This window comes from Poecilia reticulata, chromosome 2 (assembly GCF_904066995.2).
Source record: "Poecilia reticulata chromosome 2, P_reticulata-male-v2, whole genome shotgun sequence".
Lineage (NCBI taxonomy): Eukaryota > Metazoa > Chordata > Actinopteri > Cyprinodontiformes > Poeciliidae > Poecilia > Poecilia reticulata.
The window spans coordinates 12,659,631-12,672,550 of NC_088831.1; the positions used below are offsets into that span (position 1 = coordinate 12,659,631).

Genomic DNA, 12,920 nt, shown 5'->3' on the forward strand with positions numbered 1-12,920 from the left:
AAAATAACAAAAACAGATGCACTTTCAGGTTAAAGCGCTTTCAGACCTCAAATAAAGCAAAGACAGCAAGTTCATATATGTTTAGAAACAACAATATTACTTCTACTTTCTGAACTACTTTCTGTGAAAGCTCCTCAGAATGTTGATGGAGTCGTAATTTGGAAACTTTAAGAATAATTTCACCACAAATCATCCCGATTCTCCTTGTAAAGGAAAAAATGTATCCTGGATGGACAAACTAGTCACAAATATTGCCAAATGCAGACCAGAGGAATCAGGATGATGGTAAAAATTGATAATTTAACACCAAGATGGAACAGAAAATACTGTAGGATCTGACAATGTGTGACTGAAACTGGGGATGACTGAATATAATTTCAGTAAAAAGAGCTGAAAAGAACTTAAAACGCAACTGTAATGTTCTACTTTTATTGAAAAATATGTGACATATAAAACCAAAAAGTGATATTGGAACGAGATAATGTCTTTAGCACCTTATTTTGAGGAATTTTATTGAATATTTGTGATTTTTTTTACTTTTGTTTTCCATTAAGGAAAAAAACCATCAAAATCTGGTTTGAAAATTTTGAAAAACAAAATCCCGGATTACCTGTTTCCGGCCAGACAGATGCAGTTTGTCGTATCAGAACGATAATCTTTGAGTCATCGAGTCATTGGACGTCCAAACCAAGGCCAATCTGACCTTGAGATGCTCCTTTGTCCTCATTGTTTCATCCCAAACCTGCACATGTTCCACTCTGTGGCATACGTTGCTGTGAAAGCTCGTGCCAGAGAGCAGGGGATTGGCCCGCGATGACGTAATGCACCTGATGAATACATCCTGCTCCTCCTCCTCCTCCTCTTCATCTAGGCAGCCGGCCAGGCACCATGATCTCATACGTCCTTGGATTTAAAAAAAAAGGGGGGTGGAGGGTTTGTGCAATCTTTCATTCTTAAGTAGCCCCTTGACAAATGAAATGGATCTGAGCCATTTTTTCAAAAAACATTATAGAGAATAAAAGCCCTGCTCTGTTGGACTCTACCACCTCTACATGTTGGGTTCAGGAAAGCTAATTGACAGTAGATGCAGATGATCATATATTAGAAAATTACATTCAGTGCCATTTCAAATAATCACTCCTAAATGAGAGTAGGAAAGGTTTAAACAACACACTGCTCATTTAAATAAATTTATATCTACAATAGTGTAGTATTTATAATGGCACAACACTGATAATAAATTCTTAAAGATGACATAACCCAATTAAACTAACAATGTTTTGATAAATACTGCCCTCTGGTGGCTCAATATTTAAATTGCACCACAATTGCATCATTACTGTTATTGTGTATTTTACAACATGCAGGAAATAAAGAGGAAATAATAAATTAATGTTATGCGATGCCTCCACCTAGTGGTCATATTAATTATGACAATAAAATATGTAAGTCAGACATCCTAATTTAAATACTGTTTATTTTTGCTTTTAATATTTATTTGGATATAAAATATATCTTCTCTTATTTGCTGTATTTATTTTGTTTTGCAGACTTGCAATTGAACTAAACACACTTTATTGCAACAGTTAGGTTTTTATGTGTCTTTATTGACTTAAAGATTTTTTTTCGCACTAGTAGCCTTTATTGAACAAGATAGTAAAAATAGCGTGGAGAGAAATGTCAATTTATTATCGCTTCTATTTATTTTCCCAATGTAAAATTTCTTTATTTCGTTTATGTTATGTTTTATCAAGTAAAGTATTTTTGAACTGTTTTATTGCTGAAATGTACGATATAAATAAACTTTACTTGACTTGAAACAAACTAGTTCGAGACTGGGACTCGAACCCACGACAACCGACTTCAGAACTATGATCACCCTTTTCGTCGGTATTTGTTTTTAAAACCCCTTTAAAAATATTACAGACAAAAAAATATACTAATAATGATAGTTGTCACCATCATAAAGTTAACCGCTTTTAAAATTTTATTTTAATTAATATTTTTCTGTGAAATATGTCGTCATCAAGCCGAAGGTTGAAACGTGACTGGACACGTGTTCAGACCTAAGGTACAGTTTTGAATTTACTGTATTTAGAATGTTATTTTTCTTGATTTACTCAGAGTCTGGAGTCTTATAATGACTCCCTTAGCTACATTAGATTCACGATAAAGAGGTGAGTTGCATTTAATTTGTTTGTTTGACCTTATAAATCGTTAAAAAGTTAGGTTAATTTTATTGAACGCAAGCATGGAGCTAACGCAGCCTTCACTAACGTAACTTAAATTTAACCCGCGTTTTTCTTTAAGTGCTCGGAATCAGTGGTGGGAAGTAACAATTTTCGTGTATCTGTACTTTACTTAAGTAGATTTAATAATGGATACTTTCTACTTTTACTCCACTACATTTTACAGTAAGTATCTGTACTTTCTACTTCACTACATTTCTACAAAACTGTCGCGTTACTCGTTACATCCAAGTCGCGTTGCTCTTTTTTTTCCGTTAAAATGTGAAGTTCAAGGACTTAAGGTGGAAGCAATAACGTGACTTATGTGTCTATTGTCACCCATGGTCTCCCCCTTTACTCGCACGCAAAGCTCCAAGACATGCGCAGTGGTTTCCTCTGAGCGGGAGAAGCTGTCTGTCTAATCGTCAGTAATATAATAGCGCTGCATAAATCGATATGGCGACATGTAAAATCAGCAGCACTTTGCTAGCACAGACGGTGGGGACTTCATCCAACTTTTAGCGTCACTTCGAAGGAAAGCTTAAAGAAAGGTAAGATCTGTGGACGTGATGCTAGCAAAGCTAGCTGTACAGATACACATATGTTGCATCTGCGATGAGAAAAAGTTGTCACTCATGCGCTGAATTATTGTGTGGAGGTGTTGACTGAGGTGTCGCATTTATGGGACAACGCTGGTACCAAAGTGCAATATAGTGATATGACATTCAGGAATGATCCGATTCTTCTGGATGGATCTTTATTGATTAAATTTATTTCAGCTCTAAGTATTTAATATCTAGTTTTTTGTGGGAATGTGGATCTTTCAGATCAATTTGAGAAGCAATTTTGATAGGTAAAAGTTAATTTTTTTGTGTCACGTAGCGCAGGGTGCTGGTCTTGACTTGGTCTTGGGTAGGTGGTCTTGACTATAACTCTGCTACGTGGCTCCTTGGTTGCATGTCCTCCTCCACCCACCTTCTTTCCATCCCCTTTCTGTTGGATTTCTTTAAAAAATAAATGCCACTAGTGGCAAAAAAAAGTGAAATTCATGTTATGTTAGGACAGGAGACAAGATGTTTCCATCCCTGAAATTATGATGCATGGAATCACATACCCAAGTCTAAACTATGTTACAGAGAGTAAACATAATAACATGCTTTATCTGTTGCATTGTTCATTAAAATGGCCCATTTCTAATGTATTGAAATTAAATACGATCAGTACGCTTAATGATATTAGCGATTAGGTAATCCATTCAGCAAGTACTATTACTTTTAAAACTTAAGTATTTTTAAAAGCCAGTACTTTTTTACCTTTACTTAAGTACAAATGTTAATGTGGTAGTTTTACTTTTACTTGAGTACATTTTTGTCTGTGTATTTGTACTTTTACTTAAGTAAATTTTTTGAGTACTTTCTCCACCACTGCTCGGAATAATACAACCCATTTTACAGATTAATAATTTTAGTGGGAATTCAGGTTTGAAAAAGAAAAACTAAATTCAGTATTAACAGAAGTCCAAATTGGGCATTCATGCAGAATTTTGATTTGTTTTGTTAAAGCTGAAATTACATATTTCATATTTTAGTGAAAAATGACCACTGTCAAGTATTTAACCCTTGTGTGTGCGAGGACTGAGGCAAACGTAGAGGACTGTGGAAAATGATACAAGTTTTAAGTGTGTGGGGTCGGTTGGACCCCATTTCGACATACAAATATGCCCAAATATTAAAATATTGTGCCACTGCAATATATGTATTACAGATATTTCAACTGTGGCAATAATTTAATTATGGAAACTTGGAAAGACCAAAGAGATTGAACATGTGAATAATTATGTTTCAGGCGATATAAATTATCATTCGTTCTCCTAGTTTTAAGCTAATGTGCATTTAGCTTAAAACTAAATAGATATTAAACAGACACTTCCTTTTTTAGGATGCAAAACTGTCTCTCATGAACATTTTATGTTTGCAGCTTTATTTACTTTTTCAAACTGAAGCTTAAATCAATAAAGCATTTTTTTTAGGATTTAATCTTGTAAAAAGCACAGATGCATTTTTGTTCTTTCTTTGTAATCGTTAAATGTAATGCTGAGGCTCATTGCTCCCCCTGCTTTAAGTAATAATAAAGCTTTTCTAATCAGTATGAAAATGTTAGCTTAATTACTTTAAGGGGAGTTCCCAGAAAATGAAATAAAGCTTCAAAAACACAAGAAAAAGGGTGACCAAGGAGGTAGTTAATTTGTGTTTTTGTTGCAGATTTGCAGTGGACTCCCAGATGAATGCAGGACCTTCAAGCATCTGGATGAACCAAACTAGTGCAGCTGCACGATTCTCTTCCCGATATCTTGGCTGACAACCTCTGACCTTCCAATCATGTCAAACCAGAGAGCAGAGTGTTTCAGGTGTGGCCTTAAAATATATCTAAATGTGCCTCCAATTAACTCAAATGTCTCAGTTAACCAATCAGTAGCTTCCAAACTATGGCATCATCATACTGAGAGATGATGTCATGTTTTGGTAATTCTAATCAACCCAAACAAAAATAGTTTGGTCTGATTAAATTAAGGTTAGTGACGAAAAAAGTTGTATGTGAATTTTGATTTGTTGTGTGTAAATCTCTGGTTTCGATCATATATTCTTTACTCTTTTACTCTTGGTTAAGAGCGTTTTTACTTCTCCCCAATTGACTGTTCAGCAGGAAAAACTCTTGATAAAGTCTGCTGCTGGTGGGAATTATAAAAGCTGATTTTTTTCTTCTGTTGTGTTTTATTGACGTGTTGTGGTGAGGTCAAACACCAACAATCCTTCAGTCACTTTAAACACAACAGGTAAGAAATAGAACTGGGTTTATGTTTTTCTCCTGATGAAATGGGTTTGGTTTAGACTACCCCTAAGGTTTATAACAATACAGTTTCAAAATTAAGTTTATTGAAATTTTGCAGCTCAAATACGGAAATTTTAATGCCGTTGTGTCATTTTTTAAATGTAAATTTTGTGACAAATTAATTCAATTTAAATTTTCTATTTTACATTTCCAACCTTTTTTAATTATTTGTTTTTGTTTACTGATTTTAAAATCCCAAATAAATGAGTTTACTTTAAAAAAAAATTGTAATAAAAAATTTTTTAATTAAAAATGACAAAAGCAAAATTCTGAGCTTTTTTTCCCCTGAACGAGAATGATAGAAAAACTGTCTTCAGTCAGAGGCTTCTTCAGATTGTGCAACAGACTGCTACAGGAGGCCATTCCTGTCCACATTCACCAATATTCTACAGTTCTACAAGAACTCTTTAATTAAATCAATTACAGCATTTAATTTTTCTTTGGGATCAATAAAGTATTTTAAAATTTGTGTACAAATTCATGTACATATAAAACCAAAACTGAACTTTTGTTTGTGACTCAAACAAAAGTACGTAAAACTACTTCAAGGCAAATGTGCACTTAGGTGCATGGAGTAAAATTATGGAATAAGGAGAATGATATTGTTTCCAACTTATATTGTTAATTTTATTTTTGCAACCAGAAAAACCGAGAAAGCAACAGGTTTGTAGAAGATTTTTCTTTTTTCTGCTCCTTTTTCACGCATGTCGAGTAAGTCTATAAGAGAAATATCTTGCAGTAAAAACACTTGAAATGAATAAAATGATCTTATTCCTAATCCTTTTATAAAATATATTCCCGAGTTAAAGTGCGTCCATCTTTCTGAGTGTTGAAACCAGTCAGGCCCACACTGGGTGATCAACAGGACAAAGAATCGACAACAGAGTTTCTTTCCTCCGCAGCTCCACGAATGCAGAATGTCTTCACGTAGAGAAATGCAGACTAAGTGAGATGTCAGATTTGAGCTCCACATTAAACATGTAACAACAGTTTAAGGATACAATCCATCACTGCTGTCCTGAATCACATCAGAACTGGGGGGAGAAAACCTGCCTGCCTGCCCGGCTCATCATTTTTCACTGCATTAGATGACAAATAAGTGGTCATTCATCAATAACAGTGGATGGAAGCTGAAGTGATTTATTGCCTTTATAGCAATAATTGGGACGGCTTTGTGAAGACGACGATGATGATGGAGCCCTGTGGTCAGTCAGGCAGAAAGAAGAGAGAGAGAGGGAGAGAAGGAAGTAGATTGAAAAACGGGGGAGAAGATACGGCAGGATGGAGGGAGTGAGGAAGGTGGAGCGAAGAGGAAGAAAGGTTAATGAAAAGTGACGGCGGCTAAATGAAAGGAGAACTGGTAGTTTTAGGAAAATGTATTCCAGCTTTCTTCTGTTTCTGCTTCAACATCTTGATGTGTAACGACGGCACTTGACAAAATGTAAATAAGACCTTGTATTTCTGTGTTTTAATGATGTGCTGTACGAATAAACTTGATTGATTATGCAGTGTTCAAATGTTATGAGTTTTCATTATTAAAGTTATTTACTCTGTGTGAATATCAACTGTGGTAACTGGTATTCAGTCTTTTACTTCACTGCGGATGAAGTTTGACCCACTCCTCTTTGCAGAATTGTGTTCATTCAAAGTTATCTCAGCTGGACTTTGAATTGACCACTCCAAAGTGCAACTATATTTGAAATCATTTGGATACAGTTTTACTTTCACAAACAACTGCACCTTGTTTTTATCGAGATTATCTTTTTCTGCTATTAAAATTAGCTTAAAACATTTTAGCGTCTATAAGCATCAAGAAGCTGCAGAAAAACCAAACTTGTGTTCATAAATTACGTCTAAAGCGTTTTCAGAAGCAGCACTGCTCCCTTCCTCTTATTACCTTGTGGCTGCTCTGCCATCGACCACCTCTCAGCTCATGATGGATACCTCCAACCTGATAATCCTGCTGAGCTGAAAGACGTGAACACCCTGCAGTCCTTTTATTGATCGATTGAGAGGAAAGTCCTGGTCTGATTACCACCTTGGCGTCATCCTGACAGAGGCCTCTCCATCATCTACTACAAACTGCTCTTCTGGGACTGTTCTGGGTCAGGTTTGAGCTAAAACATGAGCCGTGAAGTACTAATCCAAAGGTCATGCTGGTAGCCATCACTTATTGTTTGAATTAATCTCAAACTAGATGGAACTTGCAGGTTAATTAGCCACCCACTGCGTTGTTTGAAAGGGGATAAAATGTTCTGTTTTTGGTTATTTGGACACATTTCAAGGGTTTTTTATGGTCTACAACAAAAATATCAAGCTATAAGAAAAATAACTACTTTTATTGGAAAGATTTGACTAGAAAAGATACGACTGATTGGTAATTTAAGCAGGTTTGTCATCCTCAGAAGGTCTGTAGTGTAAAGATTCTATGGCTGCAACTTTGGTAAATATTTTCTTAAACCATTCTATACAGACGTTCTGATTATTCAAAGAGTTATTGTAGATGGTAATTGGTGTAGGCAAGAAATATCTTATGTAGCAGTCTGTATTACAGCGAGTATGAAGACTCCTCTGACTAAAGACACTGTTTTTCTACCATAGTTTATGAAAAGGATGCTCATGATTCCCCATAATTTCATTGATATTTATGTAAAATTATTCTTTTTGCTTAAGCTAAGATATGCCATGCTAAACATAACCTAGGTAAGATAAGCTATGCTATGCTATGCTAAACAAGTGAATAAGCTAATAATTTACTTGTAGGCTAAGAGAATAAGCTAATTTAACCTGGAAAATCAATGTAAGTTAACGAGATGTAAACTAATTTTCATTAAAGGTAAACTGAGGAATGCAAAGCTAAACTATGGTTTGGGAAAAAATACGCAAGCGAAGGTATATGGACGACTAATCCTGCCAGAATTTAAAATAAATGAAGAAATTGAAAATTTTTGTTTATTTTTCCTGGAAAAGTTCCAGAAACTGTGTGGATTTGTTGGAATCTGATTATGGCTCAGGCCAACCCCAGTACCTTTTACCCCAGTACCTTCAGGTAAAAAAGTGTGAGAAAAAGTCAAAGTTGATAAATAAATGTGGAAATAACTAAATTATTGTGAAAATAATACTCGCTTATTTTCAAATTTATTTCTCTTATTTGTTTATTTACAGTTTTATTTCTTCATTTATGGATGTATTTGTTACCTCATTTATTTATTTATTTATTGTCAATTTTGACAAGATTAGTCCTCCATAAAGGGATGCCGGACACGCTGACTTTGGAGAGTGAATACTGGAAAATCTCCTGCAGGAAAAGAAAAGCTGCGGTTTCCAAGAACCACTGGACTCTCAAAACAGTGAGGTAAGCAACATTGAACAGGATAAACAAAACCCAGCGAAACAACTTGTTTAATTTGTGAAGTTTTTGAGGTAAGAAGTCAAATTTAATCTAAAATGCTGTCTCTTTTATGTCAAACTGTAATAATTAGTGTTTTTTTATGAAAACACCCAAAGAAACGGAAACATTTTGACAAAGTCAGTTTATTTGTGCAGCAAATTGAAAACTTTGAGATGTACAGAATACTGCAAAATAGAATAAAATATCCATTTTCAATTCAACGCAGGGTTACAATAAACACTCAGATTTGAGTAGAATTAAAAAGCAATGAAAAGTTAGAAGCATTTTTCTTATTTGCATGTCTTTCTACAGTTTTATTTGATATATTGGACATCCAAGAGCCTGTAGGAAGTATGAGATCCTTTAAATAATTATTTTAGCAGCTTATATGAACCCATAAAATCTTAAAATCTGCGATATAAAGAACAGAAAGCTGTATCAAAAATCCTGTTTACTGCTCTTCTTCTGCTGTTCTTCCATGTTTTTAATTCATGTTAAACCCTGATACTTGACATAATTTACAGTGGCGTATTTTTTAATATATTTACTGCCGTTTTTCTCGTATTATTATTTTTTATTGCACCTCTTGTTTTGGGTGTTTAACAAACTTGGTTGCAATATGAGATTTAGAACAAACTAGTACAGATATTTAGCAAAATAAAGAAGTTCTAATGTGTTTGGACATCATACATTTCAGCGCTTCATCTCCATTCATGATGGTCTTAAAAGGTTTTACATTGGAGTTGGTGAAAACTGCAGAAACCTTGAGTGAAGTCAGCTTTGATTCGGGCGTGCTTAGTTTGAATCTTCTTGAATCAGTTTATTTTTAATCCTATTTCTGATCGGCATGTGGACCAAATTACATCCAAACCTTCTTATGCTGCTGCATTTTTACTGAAATCTTCTCTCAAGCTGAAAAACATTTAAGAAGTTTAGAAAATTTTGTAAAATATTCTGACTTCCGATTCATGTTTAATCTCTTTTGATACATTCCCAGCAGGATTCCTCCAACTTACCTCACTGTTTTCCTCCTTTTCTAATTTTTTTTACCTTTTCTGCCCTCGGTGTCATGCGGACTTCCCTGCAGATCACGATCTCCTCTCTTCTGCTTCTCCGACTTCTGTAATTCACTTCGCTTTCCCCTTCCTGAGTAATTGAAGTAATTTCCCACCTTGGCTATGATGAATGTGTCCCGCACCGCCGCCGTGCCCTTCTACTTTAGTCGGCCTAATTAAAGAAAACATTCCATGATTGCCTATTTTTTCTCGAGCGTGACAACCTATTATTCTCCCCAGCACCTGATTAGAGAGTTATTATGCTTAGATTTAGATTGATTTAACCAGGCAGCCTAATAAAAGACTACTTGAGTTGTGATTTAAAGTAGGGGAATTGCAGGTTTTTGAGCCAGTCACGCTGCGTAATTGTTATTACTCGTTCATGATATGGAGGGGGAGACGCGGGTGTTGAAATTGAATTAGAAAATTAGAAGGTCACTCCGCGAACAACAGGTGACATTTTGGGACGTTCCTAGGCCGATAAAGCTGTCAGGAGGAGAGACGTTCCAGCGCAGATTTGTCCGCAGTGATAAATCACAACCTGACATATTTCTATCAAAGCAAGATTAATCTCTCCATCAGCCACAGGAAAGCGCCTCATAACCATCGGCGAGGATTGGATGCAAAATGAGTAAATTGACTGGTGTTTGTTCAGCGGTGAGCTGACCTCAGCTGAGAGCCGAATGAATCCGAAGTAACAGAAATCTGTCAGATTAGATTGTTGTGGTCAGTTTCTACATTTTGGTGGAGAAGTTTATGGAAAGCTTACTTAAAAAGTTATTAACTGGTTAGTAACTGGATTAAGACCTTTTATGGTCCCAACTCTCTGAGCGGCACTGGATCACTGAAATTTCGGAAAGTGTGTTTTCAAGTTAGGATTTTACCTTTCTGGTTTTTCAGATGTCTTCCCGTGTGTATGTGATGTTTCTGTACAATTTCCGCATTACTTGAAACATTTAAATACCGTATTTTCCGGACTATAGAGTGCACCGCACTATAATCCACATCTACAAAGTAAAAAAAAAATAAATCTATAAACATACATATAAAAACTGCACTGGTTCTACAAGCCGCATGGTTCAAAGTGTGGGGGAAAAAAGCGGCTTATAGTTCGAAAAATACTTCAGTATCAACATTTTCATCAGTTTTTTGATAATGAGGATTTTTGTTGGAGTAATTAAAGTGGAGAAATTTTGCTTACAAAATAGAGGAGGGGAAAAAGAGTATTCAGTTCTCTCACTTAAAAAGATGAGAGATCCGAACCACAATATATATTTTTCTAAAGTACTGGTTCCACAGTGACACTAGGCATTTTTTGAGCTCCTTATGCTCTCCATCTGACCAGAGAAAGGCATTACGGCTGGACATTTTAAGTTTAGGGGATGTGAACAAAATAATATTTATAAAGGTTTTAGTTAATTTTATAAATAGTGAGTATATAAAGTGAAATATGTTGTAAGAGAGAGGAGGAGGGAAGAGAAAGAATAGAAATAGATTAGAGTAAAAACAGAAAAACAACAACAGAAACTTGTACAGACGATGTTTATTATGTCTTGGATAAATGAGATGTTTGAACAGCTGGCTGGACGACTTAAAAGGCAAACATTAAAAATAAAGAGATGATTTCTTTAAGGGATTAATAGCACTCTGAAGTCATTGCAGATCACTCACTGAGGACTTCATTATTCCACTTAATGGACCCCGCCGCTACTTGACCCGACCGTCAAAATTAGTGGCGGGGAAACCTTTAAGTCAGATGGATGAACTGCCACAGCCTCGCCTGCTAATTGGCAGCTACAATCAAGAGCGAATATGTATCTGGAGGAGGAGAGGAGGAGGAGAAGGCTCGGTATATTAGCAAAATACGAGACGAAGAAGAAAAATGAGGAAGATGGAAGCAACAGCTGTCTGGATGTCAGTGAGGGAAAAATGGTGATGGTGCAAAGAGACGGAACCAGAGATGATGCACCAATAAATATGTGGATTCAAACTAAGTTTGGAGCTTCATAACATATGAACATTTTAGGTCCTAATAGTGGAAACTAAATGTACTTGCTGCTGGGTCTGAGAAAGAAACGGCTCGACCCAAAACACCAACTAAGGCACTTCTAGTTTTGGTTCAGATGCTTTTACAAGACTCACAAAGAGACCGTCTCTACAGTAGTTCAATGACTCATTTATATCTGCATTTTTGTGCAGAATTGAGGGGCAATACATATGAATCATCATTATCTTTTACTATAACCTGTTACCTAAACATCTTCAGGAAATGCTTTATAAAATTGAGGGTGGACACAACTTAAAGGGACGTTCCAGCTGAATATGGAGATTAATCTCCATATTCATTGTTTAGCTGAATATGGAGCTAAAACAATGTCCAAACATCTAGGAGTTTAAAAATAAATGCAAAGCTACGATGCTCACATTGTTCAGAGAACTAAATAGACACAACTAGGAGTTTTTCTTTCGTTTATTCTGTATTACTATTACCATTATTAGTAGCTAATTATTATCTTACTATCATTATCATTAGTTTGTTTTTTAACATTTTATGTATTGTTATGTAACACAGATTATGAAGAATTTATAGGTGAACATTGGCAAGAAGTTGGTAATTATTGATCCAGTTATTATTATTATATGTAGATAATCTTGTTATGAGTTAGTTTGTTAAAGTTTTGTCTTTTTAATATAATTTATTTGTTGGCTCTTTAACCCAGTTCATTGATCAGACACATAAATATTATAACATGGCTTTAATTATATTCTTTTAATAATTATTGAGTCAGTAAGTAATATATTTTATTAAATTAAGGGGCAGGATTAGATAAATGATCCCTTCTTTTTATTCCTTTTCACACAGAAAGTATTTATTTTGTTCTGTCCTACTCGTTGCTTGTTTTCTTGTTTTTAAAAACCAGTTTGAAATAAATAAATCAAATTTTAAAAAGTACATTTCATTAATAAAATATTTAAAAAATAAAGTTTAACTTAGTTTCTGCACAAAGGAGTCATCATAAGATGTGTACAAACCAACTTCACTGCAAAAACACAAAATCTTACCAAGTAATTTTGGTCTGATTTACTGTGCAAATATCTTCATGCACTGGAAATAAAACTAACTTAAAAGTAACTTCTCAGCAAGATATAGAGACTTGTTTTAAGTAAATAATCCCTTTATATTGATGAAAAGTTGCTTCTAAGTTAGTTTTGTCTTATTTCAAGTGCTTGCTCTAGAAACTAGACCTAAAATCCTAGTTTAGGATTTTAGGTCTTGTTTTTGCAGTGTCGTTTCACAGAGCAACCATAGAAATTAGACACCAAGTCTGAGAGAGTTGGATTTTCTCTTTAGGGAGG

At 35.0% G+C, this 12,920-nt stretch overlaps 1 long non-coding RNA gene across 1 annotated transcript; it reads left to right on the forward strand.

Moving 5' to 3' along the window:
• Positions 1-2,064: 2,064 nt before the first annotated feature.
• LOC103457419 (uncharacterized) lies at positions 2,065-8,500 on the forward strand. Its single transcript, XR_014090163.1, has 3 exons — positions 2,065-2,177; positions 4,490-4,635; positions 8,358-8,500. It is a non-coding gene; the product is annotated as an uncharacterized LOC103457419 (long non-coding RNA).
• Positions 8,501-12,920: the final 4,420 nt, after the last annotated feature.